Source organism: Lepidochelys kempii, chromosome 21 (assembly GCF_965140265.1).
Source record: "Lepidochelys kempii isolate rLepKem1 chromosome 21, rLepKem1.hap2, whole genome shotgun sequence".
Lineage (NCBI taxonomy): Eukaryota > Metazoa > Chordata > Testudines > Cheloniidae > Lepidochelys > Lepidochelys kempii.
In genome coordinates this window covers 11,526,451-11,553,452 of record NC_133276.1, presented here as the reverse complement: position 1 = coordinate 11,553,452, position 27,002 = coordinate 11,526,451, and the positions used below count along the sequence as shown (strand labels likewise).

The following is a 27,002-nucleotide window of genomic DNA, read 5'->3' as shown; positions in this document are numbered from 1 at the left end:
AACCCGATTAAACCCCACAGCTCATCCAGGTGTGGCAGGCAGAGCTAGCGGTACTGGGCAGGCCAGCTCCAGGCGTCTGGATGGGGCCTGGCACTCCTTGAGCAGGACTGAAAATCCCACAGGAAACCACTGCAGCATTTCCCTCAGACAATACTGGGTTGATGCAAGAACACCAGGGAGCTTTGGGGTTAATTGAAGCCCAACAAGTGGGTTGAAATCATGCATACAATACAGCAGAGGAGATGTATGGGAATCCCAGTTGTCAGCAGCCAGGATTTATGCAGCAAGAGTTGGATAAAGGACTCTGCCACTTCAGTATTAGAGAGGATTAAAGGAAGGAAGCATTGGCGCACGAGGACATCCAGGGACATGTAAGAAGATACAGACCCCGTATTTATCAGATTACGGTTGGTATTGTTCCCTTCGTAACTAGGTTACTGCTTTCATTATAGGGCTATGGCTCTTTATATGAAGCCACTTAATCATCTTCGGAAAGAACTTTGGGAACTATGGATGGAAGCTACTACTTAGGTTTAATAATGAACGAATACGTGAAACTTCTGTGCCTCAGTTTCCCCATCTGTAAAATGGGGCTAATGACCCTGACCTGCTTTGTAAAGTTCCCTTTCCAGATGAACGATGCTTGGCAAGTGCCAAGTATCATTATTCTCCACTAGGGCCCCACTTTAAACATCATCAACATGAGTCGTCCTACTGATGTCAAACAGGACTCAAGGCCCCAGTTCTGCAACTAGATCCACAGGGCTGGGGTGGGGAGGGTGCCTGGCGCAGAGCAGAATAGTTTGTGAATAGGATTGTTGTATATTCTGGAAAGATGTGATCTCTGAGTATTGCATATTGCTGAGCATTCTCCCACTGTTAGAATAAATAAGTGAGATTTCTGGTGTATGTTTTATAAGGCTTGGAAGGAGTAGCTTTATCAGTAAATTGTCAGTAAACATCAATTTCACCCTACACACAACCGACTACAAAATATTTCCATGCAAAATCAAAATGTACAGATAGGAAAGAAAGAAGAATGCTGCTTGAAAACATGGAGTTTGATTTAAGGATATTGAACTTGTATATTTTGACATGGGATGTTGACAATTTGTTTTTACAGTTATAAAGCTTTCACTTATTGAATTGCAACATCTACAGTCATTAAATTATTACCTGATCCACCCAACCCCATAGTTTCCCGCAATTGTGAAGGTTTAAAAAAAATCAGAAAAAATGCTTTAAAATAAATAGACATTATTAATTGAAATTATATAAAAAATTGAATTCCACCAAGCCTCTTTATAAGGTATAGCTTGGGTATGTGATTTAAGAAAATCGGTTTCATAATGGTTTAAAGAGTGAAAAAGGAAATAAAAAAGCCCATGTCAATCTAACAGTCGATGCAGGACAGTGTAATGGTATGTTACACAGTGACTTGCATACAAGCCATATGCCCTCAGGCCAGTTGCGCCCAGGATTTGGAAGGACCAAAACCTCGTCTGTGCAACAATTCCTCGCTGATGCCAACACCGGTTCAGCTCTGTGGTATTAGCAAGACTGGGATCCCTAGCACCGACCGTCCACCAGTGTTCGAAGCACCGCTGTCCCCCAGTCCAGTTCCCACTGAAGTTAGCAGAAAGATGGTTATTGATAACAACGGGAGAGAGATCAGACCCCCCAGGGTCCAGCCCGACAGATCTTAAAAGCCAGCAGCCAGCCTAGGCCAGGCAGCCCAATGTTCTTAAGAGGGGCAGAACTAGTGTTAGTCCTGGGAAAGTGTCCCTAGAGCAGAGAAGGCCAGGGAGCAGGCGATTTCTAGAGGAGTGACAATCTAGAAACAGCAAGACAAGCCAAACTCATATGGTAGAGTATGAGACGAGCAAAGCTGGTACAGTGGAGTATGATGATCGGAAACGTGCAAATTGCCTATTCTTACTATTTGCATTGTGGTAGCACCTATGAGCCCCAGTCGTGGCCCAGGATCTTTTGGTGCAAGGTGCTGTATAGACATGGAACAGATAGATGGTCCCGCCCCAAACAGCTTCCAACCTAATAAATAATACCCAGCTCTTATCGAGCACTTTTCATTAGTAGATCTCAAAGTGCTTTACAAAGGTCAGTATCATTATCCCCATTTTACAGCTGGAGAAACCGAGGCAAAAGCTAATACATCTGTAAGACCTAAATCTCTCCTCCCGATATCTATCGATCAGTTCAGTGACTACCAAGTAGCTCCCCGGGTACTTACCTGTGGGAGCCTGCCAGGTGGATCAATATGTAGATTTTGTGGGGTGACCCTACATTGATTCCTGAACTCCAGCCTGCCGGGGATCTGTCAGTGGAGTGAGGTGGGAAGCTAAAGACAGAGAAAGAGAAGGAGTGCTGCAGAGGGATGACAGGGCTCTCTGGAGCTCATCGGGTGCTGCGCAGCCCTACGGGTGAAAGAGACAGTCAGAGGGGTACCAACACCATGGACAGGGAGCAGAATTCTTCATCTGGGAAGAAGTCAGCGTCTGAAACAGAACAAGCAGCCGGGGAATGTGCTGATCTGCGGGTTCCTTTACGAGGGGTTCCCCCTTACTCCAGAGATACAGGGATTCTGGGTTTGTCCTGCCGTCCCCTCACTGCAGAACCCCAGTGTGATCTCGGGGCCAGACCAAGAACTCAATTCAGCCCCAGCCAGCCTTGGCATGGGCAGCTGATGGAGGGGAGGGACAGGTCAGGAGTCACCTCCAAACAGTTCCTCCTGCTGGAGCTAGAGAGCTATATCCATCAGCCGGAAGCAGCAGCAGGGTAAGGACCCACGCTCCCCTAATGGGGGTTACACAGGGCCCTTTTGAGCAGCCTCCACAACCCAGTCAGACACACAGGCACCCCCACCTCCGTCAAGGCTGATGGGGCTATGGACGAAGGCCTCACATGTCATTTCAGGGGGGCACCCCACAAACCTGTGGGGGCAATGCACTGTGATCTATAGCATCTCTATGGCCCTGGGAGTCTGTGACAGACACCCCATTTCACACCACACCTGCAACTCTGCCCTCCTCGTGCTAAACCACAGACCCCAGGCCCCCTCTGGGCCTCTCTTGTGGTTAACGCCCTACAGATCCTCTTTGGACCCGCTGGGGAGTGAGCAGCTCTCTGCCCTCCTAGCTTGCTCTGCCGATGCCCGTTACCCTTGCTCCCTGTGGTCTCTGTTGCCAGGGGGACATACAGGGCAGCCTGGGTGAGGACCCCAACTCTTCCAAACGGCCGCTGTCACCATCCCTTCCCAGCGCTGGGGACCAAATATTCCTCTGAGCCCGCTTGCCCCAGTCCAGAGCTGCCTGTACCCTGATGTGGCCTGTCAGGGTCTCTTCTAAGGCCGTCCCTGGCCCCGCCATCCCCCCTGCCGGCTCCCCTGCACCCTGGGGCAGAGTGCTGGCACACCCAGGGCAGACTCCTCCAGGGCTGCATGCCAGATCCCTCCCCTGCCCAGCCTTGGCGCACTGAGCCACTCCACCTCCCTCATGGATAAACCCTGCAGGGAAGGGGGGCCAGCCTGAGAGAGCTGGCACCCTGAAGGGGCCCAAGCCCAGCCCTGCCCCTTGTTGCCAGCAGAGAGGCCGGAGAAGGCCTGAGCTTTGGGGTGCCCCCTGAGAGCTGCCCTGTAAGAGACACCCTAGAAGCCTGGAGCCTCAAGGCAGGCCCTGGGTATGCACGGCAGATGACCCCCTGCCTCCAAGTATGCCCCCACCCAGAGCCCTGCGCCCAGCCTCCCCTCCTCGCCTACCTTCGAGCAGGTCTTTGGCTCTGGGAGGAGGGACCGTCCCCTAGAACAGGGCTTTGGAGAAGCAGGCAGTGGAGACGGTGGGCCTCGGGAGAGCTCCCTGCCGCTGCAGCGCTGTGCCCAGTGGGACATTCTTCTGCTGTGGGAGCATCTGTTTACGGCTGCTCCCTTCCCACAGCCTGGCTTTTTCTCAGTTATATACACAAAGCTCACTGCCATGCTGCCCCTCCCCTGCCAAGCCCACAAGCCCAGGGCAGGGGGCAGGCAGGGCGCTAGGCAAGCTAACAACCCTCTAGCCCCTTCCACCTACTGATCTCCAATCACTTGGCAGACTAATGAACTAAGCCTGACAATGCTCCCCCCACCCTCACCCCAGGAGGGAGCCAACTGATCCCTTTCTGACAACTGGGGAAACTGAGGCACACAATACATGACCCTAGACAAGTCACTTCCTTTCTAAGTCAGTGGCAGAGACAGGGATCAAACCCAGGTCTGCTGCTAGCCCTTTGCTCCCACCACAAGGAATCTAACTCCTCCGAGTCTCAAACAGAGAGAAACGCAACATTGTCACCCCCACGCTCTCAAGTGGCCCCTGTTCCCCTGCACCACCAGGTCTCTCGTTGTGTATGAGCCAGTCTTGGCGTCATCTGATCCCAGCTCACTCCTCTCCACCACCAGGGAGAGACCCTCCTCCCCTGCAGCTCCTGCCATGCAGCCTGTGACCTCCCTGTTTCCCTCGGTCACCTCAGTGGTCCACCTTGTTTCAAAGCTCAGCTGCAAACTCCTCCTTACACCTTTGCCGCTAACTTCTCCCATCCCGGCTAGCGTTCGTTACAGGGGAGGGTGAATAGGGGGATCAAGCGCTGGACTGGGACTCAGGAGACCTGGGCAAGTCACTTCCCCTCTGTGGGCCTGTTTCCCCAGATGTAACACTTGCCTCCGGTAGAAACGTTTAGGTAACAACCAAGCCAGGGCCCATTGTGCTAGGTGCAGGATAGTCAGTACCAGTCCCTGCCCTAAAGAACTTATAATCTAAAATATACACTTGCCCTGCCTCACAGGACTGACGTGAATCTTAGTTCATGAAGGCACTTTGCAATCTTCCCAAGGAAGACGCTGGAGCAGGACAAGGTATGGTCATTTTCTGGGGCCAAGCGTTTGGTGCCATACCATTCTATGGCACTGTGTCGAGACAAGGGGACTCCAGGCAGCAGGCAGGTGGGGGCGAGGGGGACTCAGGCAGGGTAACGCCCAGTGGACTACTCCTCCACCTCCTTGAGCTCTCCTCCCGCTGCACCCAGCAGACTCCGTGCTGTTCTGCTTGCTACCGAGAATGACGGCCCAGTGGCTCTGCCAGCGATTGTCTGTGGCCTTGGGTAAATCCCTTAGTCTCTGTGCCTCATTTCCCCCATCTGGATAACGAGAAGGACCTACCTCCCAGGGGCCGCGAGGATGCATTCGTGCTTGGAGCGTGCTCTAATGCGGTCAAGGATTAAGCATTCGTGAAGATGCTGTTTCTGCTCGGGGCAGAGCAAGACGTCTCCCAGTCGGGCCAGGCCGCTCCAAGAAGCTGATCTCAGGCTTGCTCTCCTTGGAATGTGCTTTCACTGCTCCCAGCTGCTAAAGAAGCCCCTTGTTTATAAGCTGCATTGCCGCCTTGTAAACACTGCGCGCTTGCGATGCTTTCGGCTCCTTCCAGCCGTTTGCCAGCAGAGCTCAAACCCCTTCAGGAAAGGGCTTCTTGCCCGTGGCACTTGGAAGGGGAGAGTGCGGAAGCTCCGCACCTGGGAAGGTGAGGCATTACTGCCGGGTCGCAGGGGAGACCGTGGTACTGACCCAGCACAGAAATGGTGAGGGAAGCCAGCTGCTCTCTCCAGAAAACTGGACATTTGTCTCCCAAGGATTTCATTAGCACGAGTCAAGATGTTTATACTGCAGCTGTCTCCATAGTAACTCCATATCTTCCCCCCCCCAGCATTGCATCACTACTGCCCCCACTGTACAGTAAACCCAGCTGTCCCCAGCAAAGCAATGCAGCAGCCCTAGTGCACCCCGCCCCCCCCATTTCACCCCATCCCCTGCCACAACAGGCCCCAGATTTCATTCCCCCTAGCACTGCACCTGCCCTCCCTGTAACCCCCCACTCTCTTGCCAGCAGCGTAATGCAGCTGCCCCAACTGATCAAATCCCATTGCAGCCCACAAAGCAGCTTGTTCCCTTAATAAGATTAAAGCTGCAGTCTGGTGGATGGCCTTAGGAGCTAAAGAGGAGCAGCTGCCCCAGGCAGGAGAGAGAGACCTGTGCAGTCTCAGGGCAGATACAGCCCTAGAGCACAGTCACCCAAGCCTCCCGGCCCAAGGGGAGTAGCAACTCTGCCCTTTCTGAGACTTGCTATTGAACTCCTAGGACTGTAACACTCAACCCTCCTGGTGCTGCTGCAGGGGGAGGAACAGGCCAACGGCTCCCCAGATGACCAGCCAAGAAGTATGCAGAAAGATCACGCTGTTTGGAGGGTGTGTCCACACAGTAGAATCATAGAAGGTTAGGGTTGGAAGGGACCTCAGGAGGTCATCTAGTCCAACCCCCTGCTTGAAGCAGGACCAATCCCCAATTTTTGCCCCAGATCCCTAAATGGCCCCCTCAAGGATTGAACTCACAACCCTGGGTTTAGCAGGCCAATGCTCAAACCACTGAGCTCGGCCCCTTCTTCCGGCTCCTCTGGAAACGCTCACTGAGGTTCTGGCTGCACCTCCTGATCTAGGCACACCCCAGCCCCGGCCTCACGAAGTTGTGGGACCTTCTCGGCTGGTCAAGACGTCCATCCAGCACTGCAGGAGGACGACGACGGAGGACAGGGGGTGCTCTGCAGCTGTGGGGCCTGTATCTGTTCCCTCATTGGATCACACCTCCAGGCTGAGTTCCTCTGTGGCGTCCCCTGACTCCCTAGACGCCTTTGAGTGGCAGTGGGCACTGCCTGGGGACCCCTGTTCAGTGTCCCCCTCTGGTTCCCTGATTTTTAACCTCTGGACCTCACTCATTCCCCTTCGTTGTCCCCAGGACTCAACTGGGGCCTGGACTTGGCAGTTCCTACCTCTTTAGTTGAGGGGCTGGGCCTTTACTTTTGGACAGGCCTAGACCCACCTGTCCCAGCCCTGCAAATAGTACAGTAGGCGTGGTGTGTTATTGCCAGACAGCCACACTGAGAACCCTTACAGGTACACGTAGGCATGCACTGAACCCATGCTGGTGTGCTTGGCAGCAGGGCAGAGAGCCTGCTGAGCTGTGCCCACATCCCTACCTGCCCACTTTGCAATGGGGAGGCAGCAACAGCCCAGGTAGCTGGGCTCCCATTTACACAGTCCTCCAACTCCTCTCTACAATTCCCTGTATCTTCTACCTACTCGCTTACCACGTGCTCTCCATGCCCCAGAAGCTGCCTGCTGGTTAAGACACTTCAGATTGGTTCGAGGTGCAAAATTTGGATCAGGCTTCCAAAACAACCTCGATGTTCAGACCTCGATTAAGGTTTCAAAACATCCCCCAAGGATTGGGGTGAGGGAAGTTACTGCTTAAACGCCACACACCCCACCCAGAAAAGCAGGACTGCCAGAACATACTGAATTCTTAGAGGAAGTAACCCCAGAAATGTTCTTAAGGCCCTAATCATAAAAAGACCTACTCTTATGCACTGGAAATAGGCCCATTGTCTTATCTGCAAGATCATGGCCTTCTAAAGGCCTGTTAACCCTTCCAGGTTTGGATTGTCCGTATGGCACCTAGCACAGCTGGGTACTGATCATTGGGGGCCACCCGGGGTACAGTAATACTAGTAATTAGTAATAAAAGCTTAGGAGGGTTTGTGATTGATAATGAGGGTTCATCACAATTAGTAAACATTTTTGAGATGTTTGAGAGCTGAGCAGAGCTATATGAGAGCTAAGTATAATTACTGTGGGTGGACTGAGATCTTGCTTGGACATTTTGCAAGTCGTAATTGTCAAGTTTCACCCCCTTCTTTTCATACTCTGAAGTCTTTATTGAAAGCAAGATTTCTCCTCACCCTCTCCCTGTTCTCTCTCTCTCTCTCTCCTTTCTTTTGATGTTGATGCCTTAGGGTCACACCAACTCTGCATTCGTCCACTATACAGTTCAGAGAGCAACCCAGCCCCAAGAAAGAAAATGCAAGTCATCTCCCAGCACATAAGCCCTTGCAATATTGAACCTCTCCCTACAGCACTCCTTCATCATCAAGTTTTTGGAGAAACTGGAGGCAAGGCAGGAAACATCTGACAGATGCCAGATCATCCACAGGTTAGGGCACTAGCATGGGCACGGAATAGCAAGCAGGGGAAGGGGTCTGCAGCTCAGGACTGAAGTGCATGATTAGACAAGTGGGTGAGAGGAAAGATGGCCTAATGGTTTGGAAGACCTCGGTTCAAGTCCCTGCCTTACAACCAACCACTGGCAACCTTAGGCAAGTCACTTAGTCTCTGCGTGCCTCAGCTCCCACTGTGTACAATGGAAATAGCCCAGCCCTCCCTCACAGGCATGTTGTGAGGACAAATACAGGAAAGATGCTCAGGCATTAGGGTGAGGGGAACCAAGTAAGTACCTGAGTTAGAATCCCAAGATCTGCAATAGGCAGAAGCCAAGTCACAGGTGCTGTTGATAAGCAATAAAATAGAGCAGCATAACTCTTTATGAATACTTTAACACCTGTGTAGTGCTTTTTACCTGTAGCTCTCCGCATTTTCCAGTTGGCTTCTATACATGAACATTAAACATCCATCTTTAAAATCTAGTGCCTGGCTGTTTTAAAGCTCTTTCCAAAGGTTGGTCAATATCATTATCCCCGCTTTAAAACAGAGAAATGGCAGTAAAGAGAGAGATCAAGTCAATTACTGAGGAGTCAGTAACAAAACTAGAGAACAGAACCCAGGAGTCCAGACCATCCATCTGGCTCCCTCTCCACTGAACTCTGTCTTCTCTAATCCATTAGCAACACAGTGAGATAGGTTAGACACAAAAGGCAAGATTTAGCAAAAAAATTGTCTAGTACAATTTTAATTTACATAAAAAACTTAAATATTCACTTCCTTAGGAGTTGCAACCAAAGGAGTACATACTAGGGCACGGAAGTGAGAAGGGCTTGTTTTCATGATCCAATGTGAAGGAAGAGCAACAAGTAAATAGATAATCTTAAAGAATTCAACAGAAAGAGGAGGTCAGCTAAGGGTAACAACAACAGATACACCAGGATCGAGAGATTTAACTGAAGGGCCAGGCGTTTCAAAGATGGAAAAGAGGGGACATGACCAAAATATATAAAATAGATGGTTTAGGGAAAGTAAATGGGACACCCTCCTGTAGACTGACTTTTTCTTCGATGTCCAGTGTTGTGGAACCTGTGGAACTCATTGCCACTGTAGACCACTTTGGCCGGATCAGACATTTGCATGGATAACTGCCACAAACACAAGACAGGATACTCACTGCAGTGGTTCAGAGCTTCTCTCCTCCAGCTGAGAGTAGAGACAGCCTCCTTCCATCCCCCCACCCCAGCCCCCCAGGGCTCAGAGCAGCAAAGGGACCTGGCATGAGAGCCTGCCTCCCCACACACTCCAATACCACAGGGGTGCAGAGACACCTCCATATTGGAGGGCAAGAAAGACCAAACATCCATTGACTCCTGAGCAAACCCCTCGGGGGGTTTCAGTTCCATGCAGTCCATCCCCCAGAGACAGCACCTTTGCTATTAAGGTTGTTGGATCAGGCCTTACCCACACTGTTCCCACATAGGGGGGACCCTAGTTGTGAGCAAGAAGCCAAAAGGGGAGGGCCCAGGTTACTGCACATCAAGAGCTAAAGCAGGCCATGAACTCCCCAGTACCATGCTCCATCCATGAGCTGAACTGCTGGCCCAGTCCTGCTGGAAGGGTCAAATGTTATTTTTGCAGCACCTAGAAGGTGCATCAAACAAAGACAAACCCTGTCCCCAAGCGCTTACAATCTAGTAATCAGTGTGGCGTGGGCACAAAGGGGGCATTTGCTCTAGCTGCCTCTGAGGATTTACAAAGAGATGTTCCCACTTGATCAGTACCAGCCCGGCTGGCTGGTTGAGACCTTATAGACCAAGCCTCTGTACTCTGCTCTCTCAGTGCCTTGGGTCTAGTAATAAAGATTTCCCTTTAAAGCTTGCTTTAAATCTAGACATAATGGAGCCTGCCCCAAATGAAAGCATTAAAGCACCCCATGCAGACACACATTCCAGCTAAGCATCATTAACAGAGACAGTAATAACCTGATAGAAGACTTCCACAGGCTCCCTCAGGCATGAGCAGCAGCCGCTTTCTCTGGATTCTGGGTTTACACGCCTCGAGCTCTGCTGCGAGATCTACCACCCCCTTAACCGGTGCAGCCTGCTACGGTCACATCTTCCCAGGCTCCCTTCAAAGCTTCCTTAGCTTGCTTGCAAACAGGAATAACTGTGATGGTGGGGGATTATCCAGTCCTTTGCTTGCAAAGCAAGCTGCTCAGACGACAGTGGCTGCTGATGCTGCAGGCATGATTGGTTAGGTCTGTGCAGAGGGCATGGCTCAGCAACAAGCAAGAAACAAGCCAATGCACCTTATCGTGGCCCTCAAATTCCCCAGCTGGCAACTATCTATTAGCCATCACACCTTCAGCAACAGCCCCCGTAAAACAAGCAGCCAGGAGGAGAGAGAATTTCAGGATTAAGAAGGTTCCTAGCAGAGCCATAGGAAACGTACCCATTCTCCTTGCTCTTGCTTGGAATTTCAGGCCTGAACAAAATCTCAGCTCAAACTTCCCCAAAACAGCTAAGCGTCACCCAATTTCTTATGACTGCAGATGCCACATAATTCTGACACAAAACCTGAACCCGAGGCACAGGGGCATAAACCATACCTGAGCGAGTACTTGCCACTGAAACGCAGCCATGGCCAGGGTGGAACAGGGCAGCTGTTTTAACAGTTGGGAGCAGGAAGTGACCGGTACTGTGTAAAAGAAAGGGGGACTTGAGGTAGACAGAATGTAAACACCCAAACTGAAGTTTGGCCAGAATAACGGAGCCAATACCTTTAACCCTTTGGTGAGAAGACAGGATCACAGCCCACCGCCACACAGCTGTAGTCCTATATCCTTTTTCTAGGCTATCAACAGTAGGCAGTGACGCACTAGGTTAACGGCGTCAAGGTAATGACTGAACCCTGCGCCAGCCTTTTACCACGCCGAAAGATAATCCCCAAGTCACCATGGGAGACAGCCGACTGCTGCTCTTGCCATATTTTCTTTGAGCATTGAAAGCTCACAGGATGTCAGTGCTCAGCTCAGGCCACTAGCTGCCCATTGAAGCCACTAAAGGATTTCTGAAGCTATCACAACTCTTACAAGAAGGCATACTCTTTTGGCTCCGGGAGACTGGAGTAAACGTTACTAAGCAGGATCGGACGTCTGTCCTTTTAAAATAAAGGGATTGTCTGTATATCAGCAGGAGAGAATTGCAGAGCTGGTACCTCCTCCCTCCGTCAGCATGGTGCTGTATATCCTGCTCACTAACTCTTGGAAAGTTAGAGAGACTCCTGAGAACGTTGGAAAGATTAATAGGTCTTTGTTTGCAAGTGTTTGGCAAGCACAGATTCTCCTCCTGAAACCCCAAAAAATGAATAAGGCATTTTGTTCCCTTGATGGTGCTTCAGTACATTCTGGAAATGAAGGTGAAGATTTATTAGTGACCTGATGAACCGCGAAAGCGGAGTACAGATCCCAGGAAAGGGGATGGGATCAGGGACTTGGTAATAGAACATGAAGAATTTCACCTGTGGGTTTCTACTCACCTTGTTCCAAAGTGCAGGTTGGTAGGGATCAGGTTCTTAAAACTAACTGTTGCTCCGTAGCCTGCGGAATTGTGCTCAGTCCAGTTTTAAGGAAACGGGTGCCATTATAAAAGCCACTAAAAGTCTTGAGTAATTAACCCCATTGTTGGCAGTCTCAGCCAAGCGAGTCCAACTGACTTTTGCCATCTGTATAGGATGTCTCCTCCAAAATTCAAACATATTGGCAGAGCCGGCTGAGGAGAATCTTCTTTGACTAGCCCTTCTGGTCCTGTTCTCTGTGGATACACAGTGTAGGGCTACCTGCCATCTTTCTCTCCTTTACTGAGCGCAGGTAAAGTTGTTTCAAATCATCCACAGACGTGGATTTTCTGCATGCTTTTTCTTTGGAACAAAGCAGGTGACAGGCCAGTGAAACTGGAGGTGCAGTTTTGAATTCAAATATATCCAGTGATCCCTAGTAATCCAAAAACCCACTAAAACGCATTAAAAGATCAATGACACCATGGGAGGATTTCAGTGAAGCAGAAAATCTCTGCCAAGACTAGTCAGTGTGGTTTGAAAAATCCATTGAGCATTTATTTTTACTGTATTTAAACCTTATTTCTTTATCCTTTTAGAATGAAGTACAGTAAAACAGCCTTACAACCATTTTCCTTTCTTCTATAACAACGAGGTACCTCCCCATTTCACACAGGCACACTGACGAGTTTGCCACTCCCAATGAATTTTCACTGGGAAGGGAACATAACCTGCTATGTTTATTTCCATTCATAGACAGTCAAATTCATGTCTTTCCCAAGAGGTTAGTTAGAAGTCATTTCAGCCCCTTCGCAAATCTGAGATTTTACAGTCATACTCCTTTAGGAAGTTTCTCTCAATCTTACTGTGAAATAGACCCACCAGAGGAAACGGACAATACACATAGTCAAATATACAACGTAAACCAACTGAAAAATAGAGAAAAATATTTTCCCTTCCCATTATCTTGAGTTCTTGTCATAAGCGTTCAGAAAACAAAATTCAGGCAGATTTAATCTCTCTTCATGGTGGCTCTATGAACCCTACCATTAGTTCAAACCTGTGCCTACTTCCCAGTACTCTCAAGATAAAGACCAGTTATGGGTCTATCCATGCTCAGGCTTTGCTGAGCTATAAAATACTATGACTACTTTGGAGTTTACTTTTTTTACACTCCTGGCTGGATTTTAAAACTGATTGGGTAGCAGGGGGGCTGCAGGGTTTATAAAATTCTGTGAAGATATCATTCTAAGAAGGGCTTAAAGAAGGTTTCATCAAAGAAATCTTTCCATGTTGAAGGCTCCTGACTAGCTAGTGAGAGCCTTCAGGATGGGAATCTGCTCATCTCATCTGGCTTTGCAGTTCATCTTTATGAGAAGCCTCCCTGCTGATCCCTGTCATTTAACTGCAGCTGCTCCTCATTTGACTTTAGGTACTCTCTCAATGGCATATGGGTTGCTCTAAAACAGTTTTCAGAGTAGCAGCCGTGTTAGTCTGTATTTGCAAAAAGAAAAGGAGGACTTGTGGCACCTTAGAGACTAACCAATTTATTTGAGCATAAGCTTTTGTGAGCTACAGCTCACTTCATCAGATGCATAAAGTGGAAAGTACAGTGAGGAGATTTTATATACACACAGACCATGAAAAAATACACATTGTAAGGCCTTTTGGTATGATGTCCATCTGTTTGCATTTGGAAAGGAAGATGATGTCTGTCTGGTTCTCAACCTTTCCAAACTACTGTACCCCTTTCAGGAGGCTGATTTGTCTTGTGTACCCCCACGTTCCACCTCACTTACAAATTACTTGCTTACAAAGTCAGACAAAAATAGAAAAGCGGTACAGCACACTATGAAAAGTTGCTTACTCTGATATTTACCATATAATTATAAAATAAATTGATTGGAATATAAATATTGTACTTACATTTCAGTGTATAGTATATAGAGCAAAATAAACAAGTCATTGTCTGTATGTGTCAAGGCTGATTCCCCGCTCTGGCACTTTGAGTGCAGAAGGTGGGGGCTGCAAGGATTCTAAAAATTAATACTGGCCACTCCAGGCTTGTATTAAACTCCTAAGGTTACTGCTTTTTTCTGACCTTGGCTTGGTAAACACTGCCACCACCCAAATGCAAAAAAACCCCTTGGACCCAGGAAGGCACACTTGGGAATTCCTCCCTGTGGGGTACCCTCAAGCCCTTTCACTGCCCTCCCCCCGGGAAGAGCTGAGAAAGAAAACACAGGAAATTAGCTGTTGCTACCAGCTAATCAAACAACATGCACAAACCTCTCAGGAGACCAAAAATCCAATCTTGTTCTTAAAAAAGGTAAATTTATTAAAAACAAACAGGAAGAAAATACATCCGGAACTTAGGCTTTTGCTAGATTTTAAAAGAGCCATTCCAAAAATCAAGCACCCAAAATAGCGTTCTTGAGAGTTCAGCATAAGGTTACAAGCAAACAAAAACATCTGCTGTTAGTACAGAGGAGTCCACAAATCTTGAAAAAATAAAGAGAAAAACCTAATTGCATCTTTCTAAACATTCCTAATTTACTTACATATGGGGGGGGGTTAAATAAGTAATTCTAGGTATACTCTGATGATTTCTCATACCTGGCTTAAAGCTGCTTACAGAATAGTCATAGCCCTGATTTTGCTCTGTTCCCCTCTTTCCTGGAGCACAACAGACAAAGGGAAAGCTTCTTTCCCAATTTTAAAAAGCTCTAGCTTTCCCATTGGCTCTTTTGATCAGGTGCCCACTCCCTTTTCTTTACCTGGGGGACTTTTTAACCCCTTACAGGTAAAGCAAGCAGAGAACAGCTATCAAGAGTGATTTTAAGGCTAACTGGCTGGCTGTCCTTAAAATTAATAATTAGATTAAGAGGTCTGATTTAAATCTTTGGAATCCATCTGTAGGCTGCAATTGAGTCTCCTCATAAACCTTTTTTAAAGAGATAAAATATTATACTACAGGGTTTACAATTCCCCAATTCCTCTGCAGCCTGGAAATGCTTTATGGAATTCCAGAGTTTGACACTTGAAGACTCCATTAAATACACCATTTGTGAAATTGAGATCTGAACAGCTTTACTTTCAACCAAGCTAATTTTTTCAGTTTCTCTATCAAAAACAGACATAACTTTGCCACTGGCTTCCATGTGCTGTAACTAAACACCATGCTAAAAAGCTGGGTGCAATCTTTGTTGATGATGAAACTAGTCAGCTGATTATACGGTACTTTTTATTAGCAGATCTCAAGTACTTTAAAAAAGGTTATAAGTATAATTGTTCTTGTTTTGTAGATCAGAAACTTGAGGCAGAAGTTAAGTGACTTGCTCTACACCACAAGATCAATGGCAGACGAGGGAAGAGAACTCCCGTTTATTAATACCCAGTCCAGTACACTCTCCCCACTACGCTACGCAGTAAAATTTCTAATGATAAATCTCTTCCCCAACCAAAAGATTCCACAAAATCACTAATCCATGCCACACAGGATATTTGTTTTACAATAATTTTGTTTATATTTTTCATATTAGAAAAATCATTAGGATCCTATTAATTTCTGCTTTTTTTGCATCTCAGCCACCAAGCTTTTCTTTTCATTCTGTTAAGAACACACCCTGGGTACCAAATTTGCTCAAATCTATGCTATATAGCCAAATTACAGACTGACAGAAAGTTTAAAATGAAAACAATAGATCCATGCTGCAGTGTCAGGAATTCAGTAGCTCAAGCTGTTTAGTGAAAGATTTATATGTTCAAAGCCAGCCACTTTTGCTCTTGGTTCATTCAAGTTGTTTTTAAATCAAGTGGCCAATTAAGCTTGAGGGGGAATACTCAGTCAAGCAATATTTGCTATGAATCAGGTTTCGACCATCATGAATTTGAATTTGGATTAGGGCTGTGTTCATTTAAAACTCTGGTTCCATCCTCTCCATTAACTTTCTTGAAAGTTAACAAAAACAGTTTTAAAGCAAATGCAAGAAAACACTACTCAAAACTCACTGTTTCACCTGTAAGACTGAAGTTCATTTACACAATATTAAGCATAAAGCTTCAGTGACTACATACATAAGTCTGTATAATACAAATCTATTATCCTAATTCCTGGCTAACTGAAGCTTGGACCATTTGATCCTCCCTAACTGCAGGAGCCAATCACGACAGGTGCTGAGCACGTCCTTAATTCCCACTGACTTCAGTGAGCACCAGGAGCACTCTGCATTTTCCAAGTTCAGGCCTCTTCGCTTGCATCTGTCATTTAAAACAAATTGTAAATTCCCTCCACCCTCAGGTTAGCATCTGAATGCATTGTGTTCCCTAAATACACAAACTGAGATTGATTAGATATTTTCCACTGGCAGCCTCCTTAACAACCCTGGAGGAAAACTGCAGTCCAGCCCTGACAGTGCAAATCCATGTATAATGGCAGGCAGCCAATAGCTTCATTACAGTCCTGACTCTGACCACATGCTGTGTAACTGGCTTCTGAGGTCTGGTGTTCTGCATTTATTTTTTGTTTACTTTTTTCATTTGAAATTCGATAGTAGACTTGACTTCATCGACCTTGGCCACTATCTTTTCATTGTGAGTGAAGAGGGAAGGGAACTTACCAGCTTTGTTCAGACCCTGACCCAAGGTAAGAGGAATCTGTTTGATCAGGGACTCTGAAGCCAGAAAGGCATTGTACTACTTAGCTATGAAAAAAAGATTAATGCCCAGAACACTGTAGTTCTGGCCACATCTATTTTAATACAGGGTTTGATTTACACCTCACTTAGAGAAACCTGCAAACTGTTGCTAAGAACTATTAAGTTCTCACAAGTTTGTATATTTACAGACTTCAGAGAATCTCGCATTAGGTAACAAGTTATACTTGGAGACAAGCCTAGGCTGAACAAGTGTAATCACCCCTCACTACTGATCTGGCATGTTTCTTAAACATAGGTAATCCCAGTACCAGACAAGACAGTTTCTGGAACAAGCCAGGGAAATTTCCTCCTTTCCTTACCCCCCCCCCTTCCCAACACACATCAGCATCAACCTGATGTTGGGAGTGAGAGATAAGGGTTCTGTTCATTACAATAAGAGCTCTGTGCATTTACTGGAACAGAGTACACTTTGTTGTTTGCAGCGTTGTAACCATGTGGGTCCCAGGATATGGGAGAGGTATTATCTTTTTCGGGACCAACTTCTGCTGGTGAAAGACACAAGCTTTTGAGCTCCACAGACTCAGACCTGAAGAGCTCTGTGGAGCTCAAAAGCTTGTCTTTTACCAACAGAAGTTGGTCCAATAAGAGAGAGAGAGACAAGGTGGGTGAGGTACTATTAACCATTGAGGGCTGTTGCTGAAGTCTTATCCACACTAGGATTTATCCACACCAGTGCAGTTGCAATTTACCCCAACCTGGACGCTATGTCTACACTAGGAGTTCACGGTGATGCAACTACTCAACTGGCTAATAGTAATATAGACAAGACTTAAGACAACGGAACTCAAGCAAACCAAATCTGTTGTAAGTGCTTTGCAAAAGCAGCACTGGTCAAGCTAACTGAAGTCACATTGCCCGGCAGCATGGCATAATAAACCATACCCTTGCAATTCAATTGCTTACTGTCCAGTCAGATACGTTGCGGACTTGAAATTGCCAAGTAGGTAAATTTCTCCTCTAGTATTGCTCAGCCACGTGCACCCCAAACATCTGTTTGGTACCCCATACTGCAGCTGAGGGGAGCAACTGCTACATGATTGAATTTACAAGGAATCTGAGTAAACAGGGTAACTCTCTTCCCCTGTCCAGATGGAAATGGAAAGGATTTACAAAGGCTGGTCATATTAGCAGCTTGTCCTCAATGATGGGATATACACCATGACAATGTTAAAGAATTAATCCATCTTGATTACAAAAGTAATTGAGAAAGCTATGTTTTCTTGTTGAGAGAACCACATTTTAGATCTCGGATCCTTGGACAAGTCACTTTTAAACAATTTCTCACTAGCTATGTAGTGAATAGGACTCAATTACTCCTACAGGAATTTTCTGCAATGGTCAGGTTGGATACAGTAGTGTGTATGTAAAGTCTGACACCTCCAGGAGATACAATCTTCCCTTGTGGCAAGTTTCTACCACATTTTAACAGTAGCATTTCTCCCCCATCTCTTTGAGTTTATACCAGCCCACTGTCTGCATTACATGACCTGGTATTTCCAGGAAGCCTCCATCCACACAAATCACAGGCATATTGGCAGCATAGTTCTACTCACCCAGCTTTTTCACTAGCTTGTTCCTGAGTTTCTTCGGAGGCTCGATGTTCATGTGAGGGATATTGACTGCTTTGGCCTCATCACAGTGTTGCTGGACCCCCAGCACGCAGACTGAGAATTCACGGCACAGGAAGGACTTGAGCCTGTCCGGCAGGGAAGATGACACCCCACACTGTTCTGCTGCACTGTCAGGCCCCTACACCTTGAGGGAACAGGCAGAGCTGCGGCCCAGAAACTTTACAACAATCACCCGTGAATCTTCATCCACCTGCCTCTAATCTGGTTTCTCCAACTGGTCACAAGGATCAGCACAGGAGCCTCAGCACACCTACCCTCACATTGTAAGACCCAGGAGACGGGTCCGTCCAGCCACACCACTTGGAGATGGGGGGTCTGAACGACCCGGGCAATTCAGCACTGCACCCTCCTGCCACTGTATCAAGCAGTCAGTGTTGCCAACCACATATACATTCAAAGTGCCTGGAGGGAGAAGGATGCAGGCCAAAGGCTGGGTGGAATCAGAGAGGTGCCAAGCCTGACTGTGCCAGAAACGTTTGCCCTTCTGCGGGTCATAGTTTTTCAGACTGATCAGCAGCTCCACTGTTTCCGCAAACCTGAAAGACAGAAGAAACAAAAGAAGCCTCAAGTAACTGCAGATTCACCCAAAGTTAGAATTTAAGAACCCAGTAAAACAAGATGAATATCAATATGCATAGGAAAAGCTGTAGTGATATTTAGCAGAGCATGAATACTCTGCCAAAAATCCCTCTCTCTCTTCGCCAGAGATTTCCAGTCATGGAGTTGGCATTTGGGGAAGGGCACAACCCACAGCACAGAGGAGAGTTCTTATTTGCGTGGTTTCACTTGAGTCCCTTGCAGGATCTCCAGCACTGCTTCCTACAGAGTGTCACGGGAAACTTTACTGCTGGAGATTTGAAAGACAAAGAGCAGATCAGAAACTTGAAAGGATCAACTGAATTAATCACTCTGGACAGGTTGCAACTGCAGGTACATTAGCACCTAAAACCACCTTTAATCCCATCAACCAGGGTAGTCGGTTAGCCTGCAGCATTCTGGTGGAATGAAACACTCCCGTGTAATGATTTGAACCCAAACATAACAGGGGCTAGTACAGCAGTGATAAAAATGGAAGTGACATGTTCACTGTGCAGGCCCAGAAAAGTGCAGAAATAGCTAAACAGCAACAATGGTGAATTTTAAATTAGATCCTTTGTTGTTTCATCTTCAATAATCTCAGGTGCTCGGAGCATGGGGAATCCCTATTTTTCAATACAGTAACCATTTCTCTTTTCAGCCCATTTCATTCCACCGCCCGAAATGCTGAAGCCACAAAACCAAGATGAGAAAAGCAGCCACAGTGAAGGTGGAGGGCCCATACTAGGAGCAAGAGTATAAAGGGTTTGTAAAATATAGCCGGGTTCACAAAAGAACGAGCTAAATTCATGGAAGGCAGGTCCAACAGTGGCTATTAGCCAAGACAGGCAGGGATACAACCCCATGCTCTGCATGTCGCTAAGCCTCTGACTGTCAGGAGCTGGGAGTAGAATCATAGGACTGGAAGGGACGTCGAGAGGTCATCTAGTCCTGTCCCCTGCACTCACGGCAGGACTGATTATCTAGACCTTTGCTGACAGGTGTTTGTCGAACCTGCTCTTAAAAATCTTCAATGAAGGGGATTCTACAACCTCCCAGGGCAATTTATTCCAGTGCTTAACCACCCTGAGAGTTAGGAAGTTTTTCCTAATGTCCAACCTAAACTGCCATTGCTTGTCCTATCCTCAGTGGTTAAGAACAATATTTTTTCTTCCTCCTCCTTCTAACAACCTTTTACATACTTGAAAACTGTTATGTCCCCTCTCAGTCTTCTTCTCCAGACTAAACAAACCCAGTTTTTTCAATCTTCCCTCATAGGTCATGTTGTTTTCTAGACCTTTAATCATTTTTATTGCACTTCTCTGGACTCTCTCCAATTTGTCCACATCTTTCCTGAAATGTGGCACCCAGAACTGGACACAACACTCCAGACCTAATCAGCACGGAGTAGAGCAGAAGAATTACTTCTTGTGACTTCAAAAAGAAAAGGAGGACTTGTGGCACCTTAGAGACTAACCAATTTATTTATTGAGTCTCTAAGGTGCCACAAGTCCTCCTTTTCTTTTTGCGGATACAGACTAACACGGCTGCTCCTCTGAAACCCGTTCTTGTGTCTTGCTTACAATACTCCTGCTAATACATCCCAGAATGATGTTTGGTTTTTTTGCAACAGGGTTACACTGTTGACTCTTTTAGCTTGTGATCCACTATGACCCCCAGATCCCTTTCCTGCCTAGGCAGTTGTTGCCCATTTTGTATGTGTGCAACTGATTGTTCCTTCCTAAGCGGGGTAGAATCATAGAATCATAGAATATCAGGGTTGGAAGGGACCTCAGGAGGTCATCTAGTCCAACCCCCTGCTCAAAGCAGGACCAATCCCCAATTAAATCATCCCAGCCAGGGCTTTGTCAAGCCTGACCTTAAAAACTTCTAAGGAAGGAGATTCTACCACCTCCCTAGGTAATGCATTCCAGTGTTTCTCCACCCTCCTAGTGAAAAAGTTTTTCCTAATATCCAACCTAAACCTCCCCCACTGCAACTTGAGACCACTCCTTGTCCTGTCCTCTTCCACCACTGAGAATAGTCTAGAACCATCCTCTCTGGAACCACCTCTCAGGTAGTTGAAAGCAGCTATCAAATCCCCCCTCATTCTTCTCTTCTGCAGACTAAACAATCCCAGTTCCCTCAGCCTCTCCTCATAAGTCATGTGTTCCAGACCCCTAATCATTTTTGTTGCCCTTCGCTGGACTCTCTCCAAGTTATCCACATCCTTCTTGTAGTGTGGGGCCCAAAACTGGACACAGTACTCCAGATGAGGCCTCACCAATGTCGAATAGAGGGGGACGATCACGTCCCTCGATCTGCTCGCTATGCCCCTACTTATACATCCCAAAATGCCATTGGCCTTCTTGGCAACAAGGGCACACTGCTAACTCATATCCAGCTTCTCATCCACTGTCACCCCTAGGTCCTTTTCCGCAGAACTGCTGCCTAGCCATTCGGTCCCTAGTCTGTAGCGGTGCATTGGGTTCTTCCGTCCTAAGTGCAGGACCCTGCACTTATCCTTATTGAACCTCATCAGATTTCTTTTGGCCCAATCCTCCAATTTGTCTAGGTCCCTCTGTATCCTATCCCTGCCCTCCAGTGTATCTACCACTCCTCCCAGTTTAGTATCATCCGCAAATTTGCTGAGAGTGCAATCCACACCATCCTCCAGATCATTTATGAAGACATTGAACAGAACCGGCTCCAGGACCGACCCTTGGGGCACTCCACTTGATACCGGCTGCCAACTAGACATGGAGCCATTGATCACTACCCGTTGAGCCCGACAATCTAGCCAACTTTCTACCCACCTTATAGTGCATTCATCCAGCCCATACTTCTTTAACTTGCTGACAAGAATACTGTGGGAGACCGTGTCAAAAGCACCCAGCCTTTGCATTCGTCCTCAGAGAATTTCATCCTATTGACTTCAGACCATTCCCTCAGTTTGTCCAGATCTTTTTGAATTTTAAACCTAGCCTCCAAAGTAACTGCAACCCCTCCCGGCTTGGGATCGTCTGCAAACTTTACCAGTGTGCTCCCTATGCCATTACCTACATCACTGGTGAAGATATTGAACAGAACTGGCCCCAGAACCGATCCCAAGGGCGGCCCGGCTCTGCTCTCTCCCCCTGCCACAGCTGGCCCCGGCCGGCTCAAGGCAGAGGTGGGCTCAATGCCAGCCCCCTGCACAGAGGCCGCCCGGGCTGGCCCGGGCTGGCCGAGGGGTGCCAGCACTGACCCCAGGCCGGGGTGGGGGCACGGGGAGGGGCCCCCACCAAGGGCCCCATCGGGAGGTCCCCGCTCCCCTCATCGCCACTCTGACCCCTGGCTCAGCCAATGTGGGAGGCTCATGTAGGCCCCGAATTGAGCCCCGAGCCCCCCTGGCCAGACACACCTCTCGCCTCAGCTAGCCGGAAGGGGGCGAGCTTTTGCCACTCGCGCCTCATAAACAGGGGGCCTGCTCTCACGAGAGTTGGGCGTGGGTGCCAATGGGACGCCATTTTGGTAGAGGCGGAGGGAAATGGGGAATAGCTTTGTGCGGCCGCCATCTTGGGAGAGGTGGCGTGTGGCCACTGGCCGGTTGATGTGCAGGCCGGACGCTCGGCCTGGTTCCCTTCCCTCCGTGGCTGCTGCCTCTTCTGAGAGCCACATGCCCAGCGCTGGGCGGGGCGAGACCGGGGGGGCCGGAACAGTGTGTAGAGTGGGGGGGTGCTGAGAGCCACTGGACCAAACCAGCACCCCTCGTTCCAGAGGCCAAGGCCAGCGGGAGCCGAGCTGTGCACTCGCAGCTCTGCTGGGAGGTTTAACCCTGTCTGAGGGCCGGGCAATGGGATGGAGCAAGTTGGGGAGCGGGCTGCCGTGGTCCAGGGTACACAGCCTGCCGGCTCCACCCTGCATGCCCAAACTCCCCCTCCGCTGTGCGCTGCCAATACCCAGAGCCTGGCAGCACCTCCAAGGACCCACTAGCATTGCCTTGTGGCAATGTCCTCGGTGAAGTCCCGGTGCTAGAGGAGGACAGGGATGCTTATTAACTGGCTGAGATCGCTGACGGAAGAGATCCCATAGACGGTAAAGCCAGAGCGGCGCTACGTACATAGAGAGACGTCTCCCAGCTGAGACACAACAAGCAAGAATTTACATCTCGCTTAAGACTCATGGGAGATGGATGGCAGGGGAGAGATCACTAGATCACTACCTGTTAAGTTCACTCCCTCTGGGGCACCTGGCACTGGCCGCTGTCGGAAGACAGGGTGCTGGGCTGGATGGACCTTTGGTCTGACCCGATGTGGCCGTTCTTCTGTTCTTAAGCACGTTCTTATTTCAACAAATAATTAAAATGCTCCAACTAGAGGCATGTTTCCTTAGACCAAACAGCCTAACAATTCATATAAAGGCAAACAGTAGCAGCAGTGGGGAGAGCTTGGTAGTTTTAAGTTGAACCACAACAGTGTGATGAGTGTTACCGAGTGAGTTGTGACAGGTAACCTGGTCCCCATCTGTCAGACACCGACAGCTTCTATCAAATTTACGACCCAGCAGGCATTTCCTTGGTCAGATATCTTCACTTTAAGTATAAACCTAATTTTGCGGCATTCCTGGGCTTAAGGGGGTTAAGAAGGAAATCCCGAGCAGTTGATTTCCCTCAATGCAATATGCAAAACAGCTGATTACAGCCACATGGACAATGCCACCATCTGCCCCCCAACCCCACAGGCTTTGTTTTACACAGAAAGGATTATGGGTTAATTATCAGAACTCTCCTCCCTGCAAGCTAGCTGCTAACCACCAACTTCAGGGGGCCATCAGAAGGACACATGGTTATGTGACTTCTACAGGCTTAACTAGTAAGAGCCAGTTGTGATGAAATGGAAATTGTCTAATATTTGTATGAATCCTACATGAGCCTCAATTTCCACTGTATGCTGCATTGTTACTCAATGGCTGGAAAAGAACTGTTTGCTCTCGAGGCTGGCTAAGAGATACAGGTATGGCTGGCACCTGGCTTTCTGAGAAAAATTAGAAAATTAGATCCGCATAACGACGTCTCTCAGGGTGTGAAAAATCCACACATACCCCGAGCGGCAGAGTTCAGTTGATCTCAGTGCCCACATAGGCAGCACTAGGTTTACAGAATTCTTCTGTCGAGCTAGCTACCGCCTGTTGGGGAGGCAGAGGACCTACGCTGATCGGGGATGCCCTCCCTTTGGCATAGGTAGTGTCGGCACTGTTGCACTTTAAGTGTAGACGAGCCCTGAGACTAAATGGGTCATTGGACAAAGACTGGCTGAGGCAGACCCCGTATCAGTGGAGAACCCATGAAGACAACGGCAAAGCCAGTCCCAGGGACATTCACACCTAACACCCAAGGACACAGAGAGAGATGGAGTTCCCCAGTGTGACGCTCTGTACCTCGGGGAAACACCCTACACCCCCATGTTCATCTTTATAAAATGATTGTGTGGTATCCAATGCAAAGTTTGTCATGTTGGGTGTCTTCGGAAGGCCCATAATGCACGGAGCATGGCTGTTATAGTAATTGTTACAGTAATGTTACAGTAAGGGTAGAGGTTATAATTTCATGTATATAGTTATGAGGCTGAAAATGTATCCTCATGGCTTAAAGCAAGCCCATAAGCAAAAACTCTCTAAAAACAGGGAGGCAGTTCATACCTCGTCAGGGGATGGATGGGACAAGCCCAGCCTCACAGGAACAATGGACACTGGCTCAGGCAGCAACAAAAGAATCTGTTAGGCCCTTGAGGGACTCACCCCCCCTTCCTTTGGGCAGTTTGGGACTGCGATGAGGTAATGCTCATCTGACTCTGAAGGTGGGGGGGGGGGCACAAAGCCATGAGGAAAGAAAGGACATGACAAAAGGGGGAGCCATTTTGCCACGCTCGCTCTCGTCCACCTATATCTACAGACACCACCACCACCAAGCGACTGAAATGCTGATGAAAGGGGAGAGCCTGGCTGAAAAGTAACCAGCCAGCCTGTGGTGAGAAGATCAAGTTTTTAAGGACATTGAACGTGTTAAGATCAGCTTAGAATGTGTTTTGCTTTTATTTCATTTGACCAAATCTGACCTTTTGTGTTTTGATTCATAATCACTTAAAATCGATCTTTATAGTTAATAAATCTGTTTTTTATTCTACCTGAAGCAGTGTGTTTGGTTTGCAGAGTGTCAGAGGCTCCCCTTGGGATAATAAGCCTGGTACATAAAAAGAAAAGGAGGACTTGTGGCACCTTAGAGACTAACCAATTTATTAGAGCATAAGCTTTCGTGAGCTACAGCTCACTTCCTCAGATGCATATCGTGGAAACTGCAGCAGACTTTATATATACACAGAGAATATGAAACAATACCTCCTCCCACCCCACTGTCCTGCTGGTAATAGCTTATCTAAAATGATTTCCAGCACAAATCCAGGTTTTCTCACCCTCCACCCCCCCACACAAATTTACTCTCCTGCTGGTGATAGCCCATCCAAAGTGACAACTCTTTACACAATGTGCATGACAATCAAGCTGGGCTATTTCCTGCATAAATCCAGGTTCTCACATCCCCCCCACCCCCATACACACACAAACTCACTCTCCTGCTGGTAAAAGCTCATCCAAACTGACCACTCTTCAAGTTAAAATCCAAGTTAAACCAGAACATCTGGGGGGGGGGGGTAGGAAAAAACAAGAGGAAACAGGCTACCTTGCATAATGACTTAGCCACTCCAAGTCTCTATTTAAGCCTAAATTAATAGTATCCAATTTGCAAATGAATTCCAATTCAGCAGTTTCTCGCTGGAGTCTGGATTTGAAGTTTTTTTGTTTTAAGATAGCGACCTTCATGTCTGTGATTGCGTGACCAGAGAGATTGAAGTGTTCTCCGACTGGTTTATGAATGTTATAATTCTTGACATCTGATTTGTGTCCATTTATTCTTTTACGTAGAGATTGTCCAGTTTGACCAATGTACATGGCAGAGGGGCATTGCTGGCACATGATGGCATATATCACATTGGTGGATGTGCAGGTGAACGAGCCTCTGATAGTGTGGCTGATGTTATTAGGCCCTGTGATGGTGTCCCCTGAATAGATATGTGGGCACAGTTGGCAACGGGCTTTGTTGCAAGGATAAGTTCCTGGGTTAGTGGTTCTGTTGTGTGGTATGTGGTTGTTGGTGAGTATTTGCTTCAGGTTGCGGGGCTGTCTGTAGGCAAGGACTGGCCTGTCTCCCAAGATTTGTGAGAGTGTTGGGTCATCCTTTAGGATAGGTTGTAGATCCTTAATAATGCGTTGGAGGGGTTTTAGTTGGGGGCTGAAGGTGACGGCTAGTGGCGTTCTGTTATTTTCTTTGTTAGGCCTGTCCTGTAGTAGGTAACTTCTGGGAACTCTTCTGGCTCTATCAATCTGTTTCTTTACTTCTGCAGGTGGGTATTGTAGTTGTAAGAAAGCTTGACAGAGATCTTGTAGGTGTTTGTCTCTGTCTGAGGGGTTGGAGCGAATGCGGTTGTATCGCAGAGCTTGGCTGTAGACGATGGATCGTGTGGTGTGGTCAGGGTGAAAGCTGGAGGCATGCAGGTAGGAATAGCGGTCAGTAGGTTTCCGGTATAGGGTGGTGTTTATGTGACCATTGTTTATTAGCACTGTAGTGTCCAGGAAGTGGATTTCTTGTGTGGACTGGACCAGGCTGAGGTTGGTGGTGGGATGGAAATTGTTGAAATCATGGTGGAATTCCTCAAGGGCTTCTTTTCCATGGGTCCAGATGATGAAGATGTCATCAATATAGCGGAAGTAGAGTAGGGGCTTTAGGGGACGAGAGCTGAGGAAGCGTTGTTCTAAATCAGCCATGTACATATCAATTTCTTTGTTAAATTGACAAACTTATATAAGCTTGCAGCATTCAGTAGGCATAACTGGACACTGCAAGACAGAGGTTCCTAGGGTTGTGTCTGGGACCGGAGATATTGGCTGGTGTCATTCGCTTTCAAGTAGCTGGGAGCAGCTTACATGCCAGAGGCAGTGCGTGAACAGCCCAGGAGGGGGGGTTCTCACAGCAGAGCAGGGTAAGGCTGGCTCCCAGAGTCAAGGATTGGAGTGGCTTAGCAGATCACCCATCCAGCTAACACCAGAGGGGAACATCACACCCACCTCTCAGCAGGGAAGCTGTGCAACATTCCCCAGCTCCAGAAGGAAAGAACTGGCTGCGGAAAGGCCGGGGGCTCTCAGGTGGCGTCTGACCAAGGAGGACGGACTGAGAGACACAAAGAGCTTGAACACAGGGCTCACTGCAGCTTGACTGGGCTCTGGGCAAACCGGAATGGGCTATGCTTTGCTGTATCCCAGTTGACTAATAAACCCGGCTGTTTTGACAATGCTTTCTGAGTGTCACTGCAAATGCTTGTGAGGTGCGTTAATCCCTGAA

At 47.8% G+C, this 27,002-nt stretch overlaps 1 protein-coding gene and 1 pseudogene across 6 annotated transcripts in view; both read right to left on the bottom strand.

Moving 5' to 3' along the window:
• The window catches only part of LOC140901366 (inositol 1,4,5-triphosphate receptor associated 1-like), a 28,211-nt gene extending 18,002 nt beyond the window's left edge, over positions 1–10,209 (bottom strand). The window contains exons 1-3 of one of the 6 annotated variants that reach the window (XM_073320089.1): positions 10,074–10,209; positions 5,207–5,389; positions 2,252–2,435 (exon numbers count right to left, since the gene is read on the bottom strand). The gene's annotated coding sequence lies outside the window, so the exon portion shown is untranslated. Of the gene's footprint in view, positions 1–2,251; positions 2,436–5,206; positions 5,615–10,073 lie in introns of those variants that run through there. The other 5 variants (XM_073320090.1, XM_073320095.1, XM_073320087.1 and 2 more) reach the window with 5 other exon arrangements.
• A 5,952-nt stretch (positions 10,210–16,161) lies between these two features.
• LOC140901489 (large ribosomal subunit protein uL1-like) lies at positions 16,162–22,231 on the bottom strand (annotated as a pseudogene).
• Between the last annotated feature and the right edge of the window lie 4,771 nt (positions 22,232–27,002).